Here is a 12,482-nt window from a genome sequence, read left to right as displayed (position 1 = left end):
TCAGTGTATTTCTGGACAAGGCACAGGACCTGAAGAGGGAACCCTTAGATTTCTTCCACTTCTTCACCATAATGCACGGGAGCCCACCTTGCGCCTCTGACACAGCCACTGCCTGGCCTCTGGAGACAAACAGGCTGTGACACTCCAAAACCTCAGTCCTTGCCTGCGGCTGGAGCAGCTGCTACAAATAGGTGATGTACTGGTGCCAGTGGCTAGCCCTGTTCCAGGAACATGCTCTCAGACGAACAAGTGAAGAGAGTGTCAGGTCCCCCATGTTGGGTTTCTTTCTGAAGTGCTGTCCAGTTAGTTGGTCCTGATGCAGCAGGCTTCTAGAAGGAAGCTTCCTCTAGTGGAGCTCTCCAGGCAGACAGTCTGAGAAGCTCCATCACCCTGAGTCCACTTAATACACATAAGGATATTAAGTTTGCTTGTAGGACACATGAAAATAGCTAATATATAAGAAGGAAGAACAACCTATGCTTTCTCTACAGGACCTGAATCTACAGACAGATCGATTCTAATAGCTCAGCACTTCATCTACTCACTGCCAGGCTTTCATGGCACTTTCAAAGTCAACTCAGAGGCAAGTTCTTCAGGAAAACAAGTGGTGTTAAGAGAAAAAAGAAGCATTACCTTCAATTTATGGAAACTAAAAAGAACACTGCCACATTCCTGTCCATTCTGTTTGAAGCTAAGTCTTTGGTTTTCAAATGAAAAAAACCTTAAATCCATAAACTTTGAGAAGATTAATTCGGGTATCTTCTGGTTTAAAAAAAAAAAAAAAAAGACAAACCCCTTCAACCAATGAAAATCTGTAAGGGAAGGAGCAGAGTTCAGGCACTCCGGAGAATAGATGTGGAGGAAACACATCCGCCCGCCTGCCCGCCCGCACGTGCACACACTGCACACGACCAACAGGCAAAGACTCAGTATGTGACTGCTAAGTTTAATTCAACGCTACACCCACTCCTGCCTTGTAAAAATAACAGAATGCTCTTCTCAAAGTTACATCGCCATGTGAGCACTGGTTTGTTGTTTTTGATACAGCCTTACAAAAAGTTGGCACCAAATGCACATAAAAAAGTTTTAAGGCTTAACAAAAATACAGATGAGTAATTTCTTAATGCAGCTTGGAGGTTGAGAAAAGGATGCCAAGAGTTAATGAAGCTTCCAAATACAGGCAGTCCCTAACGTACAGAGCATTTTCCAAATGCAAATGGCCTCCCCCATCAGGTTCAAAGGAGCAAAAACTTTTCTGCTGTTCCTCCCAGGGACCAGGCTGCCCGGGGCTCTCTAAAGCCATGCGCATGGCCCCAAGGAGGGAAAGGAAGACAGAAGATGGGGACAAAAGTAAGGCGATGTGGTCACTGCTGCCCAGAGGCTCTGCTCTGGTTGTTTTCCTCCTTCCCCCAGGCCTCTTCCCCAGCTCTGCCCCAGAAGTCCCTGCCAGGGGACAGATCTAGAAAGCTCTTCCCCTCCTGTAACTGACAGTGAGACTAAAGCCCTGAGGGCCAGCAGCACGTCAGGGTCTTCTTGGCGATCCAATTTGGAATTCACAAATCATTTTCTTGTATATTAAAAAAAAAGTTAGAAATAGCAGTTCATTTCTACCTTTAGAACATCTTACTGTAAGCTAAACAAGTTAGTGTGTTTAACTAAGTGTGTTTGAGCTTAAAAGCTAACCACCACGTATGACATTTTTTAATGTGGAAAAAAATGCTCTGAATTCCAGACAACTTTCCTATAAATGACCATTTGAAGGATGGAGGAGATAGGAAGCACTTGATAGAGTCACATGGAATCAGTGTTTCTCGGCTCCAGAGTCAGCAGGGGGACAGAAAGGCAAAGTGTCTTTACTTGGCAAAGCACCATGCGAACCCCCCAGCGCCGGCGGAGGACGTGCAGTTTGGCAGGGAGCTCCTGCAGGCACGTGAGCGTCCAGGCCACTAGGAGTGCGACTGCACTTTAACAACGATGAAGACATTTTTAGCACCTGCATTAGCTTTGTAGGCACTCGTACCAGTAGCTCCAACCCAAACTGCTGGTCCCACGTGACTGCAGTACAGGAACCGAGACCATAGCCCTCCAGAGGCTCGATGGGAGAAACTTTCGCCTGATAGATTACAGCAGCACGATTCTTGCCAGCCCATTATCTTTGCTGGCAAATACCATGGAATGGGCCGGTTGAGACTTTACTGCCAAACTATTTAATGTCTTAGCCTAAGGTCTCTAAGGCTCGTCTGGAAACTGTGAATATGGTCCAGAGGTTCTGCAAAGCTTTATAAAGGGTGGCCTAAGAAAACTTTCCTTCCTCTTTGGTGTACCTGAGCAACAGATTTTTTTCTAGAAAGGTGTCAGAAACAGACCAGAGCCAACAGTTACTGATGTAAAGCTGGTACTTGAGAACAGCTCTTGAGCTATTATGACAGAATCCAAACCTAAGAACCCAAGGTTCTCAAGCATCTCTTCTTCCCACTGTCAGCAGGAATATAAAGGAAGACACATGAAGGAGTTAAACAATCCCATTACCTGGATATATCTGGGTAGTTTTTAAAGTCCTGTAGAAGTTAGTGGTCTTGCAGAAAGGAAGTGTCGCTGGTGAAGGGAACTGTCTACATCACTAGTGTGGAGCAAAGGCCTGGACTTAAGGCTGATTCGGAAAAAAGGAACAATTCACAAGCAAAACTGCCTGTAAAGAGCCCCAAACCAGTCTCTCCTGGATGAAAGGAAGAGATTTCTACATAAGATCTGGCCAAGGATTGAGAGGGCAGAAGCGGGGCACCTCGGAAGATCAGGGTGCAAAATCTTTCCATAAAGCGTACGACTGAGAACAACATTTTGGTTTTTTGTTGACAGTTGCTGAGGAAAAGCAATGAAGATGTTTCAAGAAAATCTGCAGAACTGAAGTGAAAAACACTGCGGCCGAAGTCGCACGAACGGAGACCGTGTCCATGAAGGGTAAACGGCGTCAGGACCTCAGGGTTCTATCCAGATACCCGCCTCCCCACCCCGCCAGGGTTTCAGTGTGTCTTGCTCTTCTATCCCACAGCAACGGACATGTGGTTTTTGGTTTTCTCTCCAAGGCTTTAAACTCTGCTACTGTGTTAGTGATTCCTAGATACCCAGCTAGCCAACACACCAAGGACGCGAAGAGCCCACTCCTCAGGCGCACCTGGCCTGGCACCGCCTCCCCGCCCACCCACCCGAGAGCTCCTCCCACACCAGGCATCACGTTTCCTCCCTTGGTTTCCGGCAGGCGAGGTCTCCGGCTTCTCGTGATGGCAGTGAAGCCGGAGCGGCAGCTGCAGGTGACCACCCAACAGACTGTCTCCCCACCCTGCTCCTTCGGGCTAAAGAAACTACAACTTTGAAATCCTATCTCTCGAGTTTTCTGTCTGGCTCTGGGGGACGCAGCAGCGTCTCAGTAGAAGGAGACGCTGGACTTGCCTCCAGGCAGGTTCAGGACTTTGTTGTGGGAGCGAGGCCTCGCGCTCAGCCTGGGCTCATGACTGCCGATGGCGGGCGCCGGCTGCTGGGCACGGGCTGCTCCTCGCGGGCCACCGGGCGCCCCAGCTCTTGTCTGGGGGAGGCGCTGGCTGCGGCTCTAAGGTCCGGTGTGTCCTCTCCCTCACACAGGAACACGTGGTCCTTGGGTTTGTTGGGTGTGCCATGGGTGAAGCAGCAGCGACTGGGGAGTCCATAATGTCACTGGCCTTCCCACCAGGGGAGTTCAGACGCTGTCGAGTCTGCACAGGCGTGGATTCGTCAAATATACCACTTCCTTTCCCCCCAGGGGGCTTGGTCCTTTTGGGTATGTTCTGAGGTTCTTCAGTGGGTCCCAAAATATTAGATGCCATCCTGTTAAGGCCTGCGTGGAGGTGCGGCTGCTTCTGGGCGATCGCTCGGCTCTCCTCCCGGGGGCTCCATGGCCCTGGCGGCGGCCCGGCCTCCCTCGCTCTCCCGCGCCCGGAACGTGTCGCCCGCCACGCGGAGCCTCCAGCCCCTGTGGTTTTCATTTTACTTTTTATGTCCCTGATCGCAAATGATTTTGAGTGCCTTTTCATGTGCTTATCTTTTGAATATCTTGAATATTGAATATGCTTGTGCTTATCTTTTGAATATCTTGAATATTGAATTTTTGAATATCACTTGAATATCTTCTTTTGGAAATTGCCTGTTGTAATAATATATCCATTAAAAAAATTAGACTATTCATAATTTTATTGTTTATTGTAGGAGTTTTTGTATAATCTGAATATGTGTTTTTGTCATATAAATGTCATGAATATTTCTCCTTGCATTTGGTTTATCTCTTCATTTTTAAGGGAAATCTTTTCATGAGCAGAAAATTTCCAATTAATCCATTTCACTTCTGCTAAAAGTTGAGTGGTTTTGTTTTTTTGTTTTTGTCCTTACCAAGAAATCTTTGCTTACTCTAAGGTTATTAGGATATTACAGTTTGGATCCTTTTAGAAGTTTTACTGTTCTGAATTTTCAATTTAGACCTATGACTTATCTCAAATTAATCTTTGTGTATGGTTTGAAATTGGGGTCTACTTTCATATAGATATTTAGTTGTTTAATCAACATTTGTCAAAAAAAAACCCTCTTCTTTCCCAATTTATTTATCAAATGGCTAGATATGTGAGTCTGTTTCTGGACTCTATTCCGTTCATGAATCTCTCTATCTTACACCAAAATCACACTTAGTTATGTAAATTTTGAAATCAGTTCATGTAATTTCTTCAACTATTTTTTTTCAAGATATTTTCTAGGTTCTTTGCGTTTCCATAAGAATTTTAGAATTTTCTCACCAATTTCTACTAGAATTCCTTTTAGGATTTTGTTCGGGATTGTGTTGAATCCATGGGGAAAATTAGAGAAGGAACATCTTAAAAATATTGAACCTTCCAATACATAAAATGGTAAATCTATCCCTTTGGGTCTTCATTAATTCCTTTGGGCAATGTATTCTATTTTTCAATATACAGGTTGTGCATATATTTCATTGGATTTAATAAAGTATTTTGGGGCTTCCCTGGTGGCGCGGTGGTTGAGAGTCCGCCTGCCGATGCAGGGGACGCGGGTTCGTGACCCGGTCCGGGAAGATCCCACATGCCGCGGAGCGGCTGGGCCCGTGAGCCATGGCCGCTGAGCCTGCGCGTCCGGAGCCTGTAAAGTACTTTGAAATGTTACTTTTTTTTTTTGCGGTACACGGGCCTCACACTGCTGTGGCCTCCCCCCCTGCGGAGCACAGGCTCCGGACGCACAGGTTCCGCGGCCATGGCTCATGGACCCAGCTGCCCCGCGGCACGCGGGATCTTCCCGGACCGGGGCACGAACCCGCGTCCCCTGCATCGGCAGGCGAACTCTCAACCACTGCACCACCAGGGAAGCCCTGAAATGTTACTTTTAATGGTATTGTTCATTGCTAGTAGATAAAAATACAAATCATTTTTATATATTTATTTTGAATCCTGTGATCCTGATCACTTCACTTATTAATTTTAGCCATTGTTTTGTAGACTACATAGAGTTTTATACATAATCATGGCATTTTCACATAAGGACAGTTTTACTTATTCCTAGATTTTAGGTTTTTTATTTATTTTTAAATATTTTTACTTTATTGCACTGGCTTGGACATTCAATACAGTGCTAAACAGAAGTGGTAAAAGTGAATATCTTGACCTTTTTTCCTCTCTCAGGAGAAAAGGGCTCAATATTTTATTAAGTGCAATGTCAGCATTAGACTTTTCTTAAATTCCCCTTCTTGGATTAAGGGGAAGTTTCTTTCTATTCTTAGTTTGATGTGTTGTTTTTTTAAAATCATGAATGGGTGTTGAATTTTGCCTTTTTTTTTTTTTTTTTTGTCCTCCTAAGAAAGTCATATGGCTTTCTCTTTTATTCTGTTAATGTACTGAGTTACATTGATTTTTGAATGAAACACTAGACTAAATTTCTGGGATAAATTACCTTTGCCATAACATATTATCCTTTTTATACATGGATTGATTGAATTCATTAATATTTTGTTATGAATTTTTGCATCTGTGTTTGTGAGAGATATTGGTCTGATTTTTTTCTTGTAATATTTCACCACAAAGTTATTCTGGTTTTATAAAATGTATTGGGAAGTCTTCTCTCTTCCACTAATTTCTGAAAGTTTGTGTGTAATAGGTATTATTTCTTCCTTAAATACTTGGTAGAATTCAACAGTGAAGCTATCTGAGGCCACGGTTCTTTGTGGGAAAAAAAAATGATATTAATTTCCTTTACAGTTATCGGTATTTTGTGCTGTCTATTTTTGTGTGTGTATGTGTCTGATGAAATTGTCCATTTACCTAAGTTGTCAAATTTATTGGCATAAAGTTGTTCAAAATATTCACTTATAGTCATTTTAATGGTTACAGTGTCTCTAATGATTTTTTCCTTTTTATTCCTGCTGTCGTTGTGTTCTCCTTTCATGAAACTACGACAGGCCAACATTTTAGCTTGCAAGGAGGGAAAGCTCTCCCAGTCCTTGACAATAACCTGGACAAATTTTTCAGCAGTCCAAGATTTGACTGATTTAAAGTTAATAATGATTCATTTGTTATTTTACCAGCTTTTTTTTCCAGCTATCTCAATCGTTAATACTTGTACAATATTTGTAAATTCCTTGATGCAAGGTAGTCCTCAGAGCTAATATTTAAAGAAGCAAATGTGTTCATTTCATTGATAACTAAAAATTAAATACACAATACACTGGGAGGTACTTCAGTATTTCCACGTTGACATTACCTACCCCATTACTTAAAAGTAGATTTTAATTTATTGAGCTATTCAAGAATTATTGAGAGCCCTATTAAGCCAACTCTTGTGGAAGGTGCTGGAAATATAATGAGGAGTAAGACACAGTTCTTGCCCTGAAGGAGCTTACATTTGAGTATTGAGAAAGACGTGTTACCATGACTTGATGGCTTAGTCTAACAAGTGATATGATAAAAGTGGGCACAAGAGACAGAGAGAGAAGACTTAACTCAGTCTTATCTAGGACAGGCTTCTAGGAGGAAGTGTCATATAAATTCAATTCTGAGGAATGAGTAAGAGCTAGCTAAGCCATTCTCAGATTCCTGTCCCTCAGAGACTGCAAAAATACAATCTGTCTTCATTATTCACAGATTCTCTATTTGCAAATTCGCCTACTTGCTAAAATATGTTCATAACCACAAAATCAACATCATGGCATTTTTACAGTCATTCACCGCCATGTACAGAGCAGTGAAAAATCTGAGTAGCCCAATGATTGCGCCTCTTCCCAGTTAAGATCAAACAAGGCGATCTCTGCCATCTTCTATAAGGTCTCCTACTGTAAACAAGTGTCCTTTTCATTGTCTATTTGGTGCTGCGTTTTTCGCATTTTGGTGTTTTTTTGATGGTGATTTCGTTGTTTACAATGGCCCCAAGCAAAGTGCTGAAGTGCGTCTAGTGTTCCTAAGTACAAGAAGGCTGTGATGTGCCTTTTGGAGAAAATATATGTGTTAGACAAACTTCTCTCAGGCATGAATTATAGAGCTGTTGGCCACGAGTTCAATATTAATGAATCAACAGTATATATTAAACAAGTTGTTTTTAATGAGTAATACACATAAAACAAATTTATGTCTCGATTGGTTGATAAAAAGTTTGTGGCCAGAGGCTTGCAGGAGCCTAAGCCTGTGGAGCAATGGTTCAGTATTCACTACTTCTGTGTTTGCAGTGACTTTATAAAATATAACTACTGTAAATAATGAGACTCAACTCTAAATGTTTTCTGTTTTAAGCACTAAGTTTTGAGATAACTGGCTATGCAGCAATAGATAACTAAAAGAACATATAAAGTCCAATGATGTAGCCTTTTTATAAGGCCTATATGATCTGACAGCTGATACACCCTTCAGGAGTGTGTCTAATGTCTAGCCAAAAATATTTTAGTACAGAATGAATGTGTACATTTGCAGGTGAACATTCATTCTTTTTTGTTGGAATTGGCATAGCTCTGTAGACTATTTGGAGCTACTGTGTTTTGAGATATTCTGAATTGTTTTCTATTTGGAAGTAACTTAATGTATCAAGAGTTGGCCACATCCAGTGCCTTCCCACTTAACTTTGTTTTCAGGATCTCTTTTAGCAATGTATTGTGAACAACATACGAATATTAGAAAATACCAGTTTTGTGGCTTTTCCATTGTATAAATCAATTTTAAAAATCAACCAAACAAGGTTACACTGGCTATGTGTGAAAAGGAATGTCTTGACAACCTAAGGTCCCTGCTTGGTTTGCATTCTCCATGATTATACTTGTTTCATACTTGTTAAGACAATGATCATTATTTAAGCTACAGAAGAGCTTTGCCTACCTCTGATGAACACACACAGGTGTAGGGTGAGCCATTAAAGAAAGATTAAATTGTTGGCTCCTTATTAGAAAGTCCCGCTTATTTTGTTAAAAGGTACCAGATTATGTATAAAAATAGAAAATAGCTGAATTGGGCACAGGCATTCTGCTGGGATTAGATGAATGGCAGCTGCGAAACCATTGTGAGATGCAAAAGCGCATTTTAGCTTTCGCTAAAAAGACTGTGGCTCTCACTTTCCTTGCAGCTCTGGCCCATGTCTTGCTGCCAGCTCAGCTGTTAAATTACTGTGATATTGGAAAACAGGCTGGAGCTGGCTGTGTTGATAAGGAAAATAATTTAGGAAGTCCCTGTGCTCACTCCTAAGAATGTCGCCTTAAATGGATAAAGAATAATAATCATAATATTCAAGTATATGAGGTGCGTAATCAATATCTTAAAAGATGTATGAAAAATAAAGTATCTTACCTGTGATATTAAATATTTACTGAAAATTTATAAAATTGTTCATTTCATAGACAACACTGGTTCTGATGCTGGTTTTCTGTGGGGACAGGGATAATAGGAATCAAGTTGTTATTTGACCCAGAAGAGATATGAACACACAACATATATTATTTTCAATCTAAGAGATAACTCAAAAATCTATACATCAGATCTTCTGGGATTCTTTTTGTGGGGTTCACTAATATTCAAAGATTTTAGAACTTGAACACAGCACCAGGAATCTCCACACTGACTCACATCCTTTGTAGTCTCCAATATTGCTCTGAGAATCACAAGAGATGTAACTTATTCGAAACTTAGTTCTGCTTAGACACAAAGTCATAATTCTTGCCTTCTTCTACTGTGGAAATGGGAAGAAGGGCCTGAGAAGAAATTAATCAAGTACTTTACTTCTATTCCCTTCCTGGCCACCAACTCCCCCCACCCCCTTCCCCCAGGTTAATAATTCCCACTGGTGGTAAGGGGTTATGGCAAAAAGACATTCAGTTCATTAATTCAGAAAAGTAAATGAACCAATGTTTATGAAAATAGTCAATTTTGGAATTGGGGAGGGGCAACTCTTAGGTGTACCCATTTCAAATTTCTATGTTTTAAAAGTTTCAATAATGTTCATATTTCTTTTAAGCATTGTACTTTTGAGCACAAAATGGTTTAAATAAGATTTTAATTTCTTTAAATAATCCTCAAGGAGCCTAAAATAGAGCTGTATTCTGTGCATTACAGTTTAATAGATGTGTTGTTATTTAAACTGACTGCAGTTGTATTTGATTTTTTTCATATAATTAGATTCAGTCTAGCCTTTTGGTCTAGCCTACTGGTAATTTTCTTCATTGGAAAATCTGTTAAAAACTTTGATCTCTTTTTGAACCTCCCCATTAATCAGTTCAGTTCACTGATCTGATTCTAAAATATAAGCATATGAAAAGACTGAAATAATTGGTTTGCTCTGAATTACACAAGTTCATCTGGATAGAATCTATGGAGACAATAGGAAAGCTGAAAAGAGTGTGAAAGCATTTCCTTTAGTGGTTTCTTTATGCTGGAAAGAATGATACATTTGTATTTATCTCTGAAACAAAAAGTCACCAACACAAGATTAGGAATTAATATTTTCTTATGAGAAAGATGTATAATTTACATATAGGTTAGTTTACCTTAACAAAAATGAATTTTAACTTTTACTTTTTAAAAGATGAGAAATATTTGGTGAAATGCCTTAAACTCCATTTTAATTTACTGTTATGACCAGATATATACATAAATAGTTCATTAAATACAAGGAAAAAAGAAAAAAAAAATAATGATGTTAACAATTAATTACTTGTGTTTTAGGGATAAAATCCATTGACAGATTTTTTTAAATTAACAAGCTTAATTTTTTTTAGAGTAGTTTTAAGTTCACAGCAAAATTGTGTGGAAACTACAGAGAATTCCATGTATTTCCTATTTCCACACACCCACAACCTTCCCTGCTATGGACATCCCACACCATAGTGGTACATTTGTTACAATCAATGAACCTATATTGACACATGATTATCAACCAAGGTTCATAGTTTATGTTACAGCAAGACAAACATCTTCCAACATATATAAATATATATATATATAACACATACACCTTCATACATGCATTTCTTTATTCATGTGATATCCAAAATTTTAGAAGAATGTGCACAATTTATTATAAAATTGTAACAAAGACTGGAGAGTGTTTTGATCATTCTGGAAAGATGAAGCTCAGTATAAATACAACCTTGGAAATTGTCCAGAGATTGTGGCAATATCTTTCTTCTAAATAGTTAGATATCCTTTCATTAAAGATCCCAAGTACTCTTAAAGGGATCTTGTGACAAGTATAGTGCAAATGCTAGACAGGGACCAGAGGGGGTATGTTTTTCCATATTGAAGTGGTCCTCACCCACTTTGACCTTATCTCTTGCAGGAAGCATAGCCTGTGTCGTGGTAGTGGGGTGGAGTATCTGGAAACTGTGCTGTACATGTGGTGAGACAGCCTGAAGCAACTGTTATTTGGCTGTTTGTTGAGTCCCTGCTCACATTATTTAAAGTTATGTAAACTGGTGTTGGAGAATATTGTGTGGCAGAAATCTTTTAGTTAATTCCTAACTTAGGACCAGTTGATACTGAGTCTGTGGTTGTGAAGCAGTCAGTCAGATCCCTGGGTCTAATTAACTCTGGTGGACCTGACAAAATAGTTCCATGAACCTTCCAATGAAGGGCCAGACCATGGATCATTATGAAGTCTGACTCTGTTATGAACTGAATGTTTGTGTTTTTCCTAAATTCATGATGAAATCCTAATGCCCAGTGTGACAGTGTTAGGAGACCAGCATTTGGGAGATGATTAGGTCATGAGGGTGGAGCCCTCATGAATGGGGTGAGCGCCCTTATAGAAGAAACCCCAGAGGACTCTCTAGCACCTTCTGCCATGTGAGGACACAGTGAGAAGGTAGCCATCTGCAAATCAGAAAACAGGCCCTCACCAGACACTGAATCTGCTGGCGCTTTGATCCTGGACTTCTCAGCCTCCAGAACTGTGAGAAATAAATGTTTGTTGTTTAAGTTGTCAGTCTACAGTATTTTTGTTATAGTACCCCAAAGGACTGAGACATTTCACCTACACAAACAACAAGTAATCCTAGATCAACTTTCTGTTTTTAAAATCTCAAGCTGCAACCTTAAACCAGGGCATATATAACTCCTCCAGTGCTCAATGGGTGTTTCATAAATGTAGTAACATAATGTACACAAGTGGTTAAGCGAACAGGTTTGGAGTCATATACATCTGGGTTTTAATCAGAGTCCTTCTTTTATTAACTGCGCAACCTGAGGAAAATTGCCTAAAATACTCTGGTTCTCAATTTATCTATAGGATAATTTCTACTTGATAGATTATAATGCAAATAAATTATTTGTATGTTAAATGAAAGAATGAATATTGCCCTTGATTAGTTAATATCAAAAAGTGGGCACTGGGCTTCCCTGGTGGCGCAGTGGTTGAGAGTCCGCCTGCCGATGCAGGGGACACGGGTTCATGCCCCGGTCTGGGAAGATCCCACATGCCGCGTAGCAGCTGGGCCCGTGAGCCATGGCCGCTGAGCCTGCGCGTCCGGAGCCTGTGCTCCACAACGGGAGAGGCCACAACAGTGAGAGGCCCGTGTACCGCATTAAAAAAAAAAAAAGTGGGCACTTTGTAAGAGTTATTTTCCCTTTAATCCATCTTTCAGGTTACTAGTTTATTTTTGAATAGTTACCTTTATGGCACAATGAAAGAGATCCCTGTGGGCAGTGCATTTCTGAGCATTTCTACATCATATCTACAAAATATAAATAATAATGTAAAGTGGCTCAATATGACATCATGAGGAGGAGTCTTTTTATCTCAATATTACTACTGTAATTACCTCAGTCATTTGAAAAATTAATTCCTAAATTCAACAAGGCCCCTACTTCATGACAGATTTCAAGACAGATTGCTCTTCAGGAGTGAATGGGGTGATTTTACTACCTTTCATGCTATTTCAACTATCAATATGAAGCACCATAATTTTTCAAACTTTATATATTTACTCTTGA

The 12,482-nt window shown here is 40.3% G+C and overlaps 1 pseudogene; it reads right to left on the bottom strand.

The window, feature by feature from the left end:
• Window positions 1–3,421: 3,421 nt before the first annotated feature.
• On the bottom strand, window positions 3,422–7,333 carry LOC101339358 (jupiter microtubule associated homolog 2 pseudogene; annotated as a pseudogene).
• Between the last annotated feature and the right edge of the window lie 5,149 nt (window positions 7,334–12,482).

This window comes from Tursiops truncatus, chromosome 1 (assembly GCF_011762595.2).
Source record: "Tursiops truncatus isolate mTurTru1 chromosome 1, mTurTru1.mat.Y, whole genome shotgun sequence".
Classification (NCBI taxonomy): domain Eukaryota; kingdom Metazoa; phylum Chordata; class Mammalia; order Artiodactyla; family Delphinidae; genus Tursiops; species Tursiops truncatus.
Note: the sequence above shows the minus strand (reverse complement) of the source record. Positions and strands in the feature narration are given on the sequence as shown.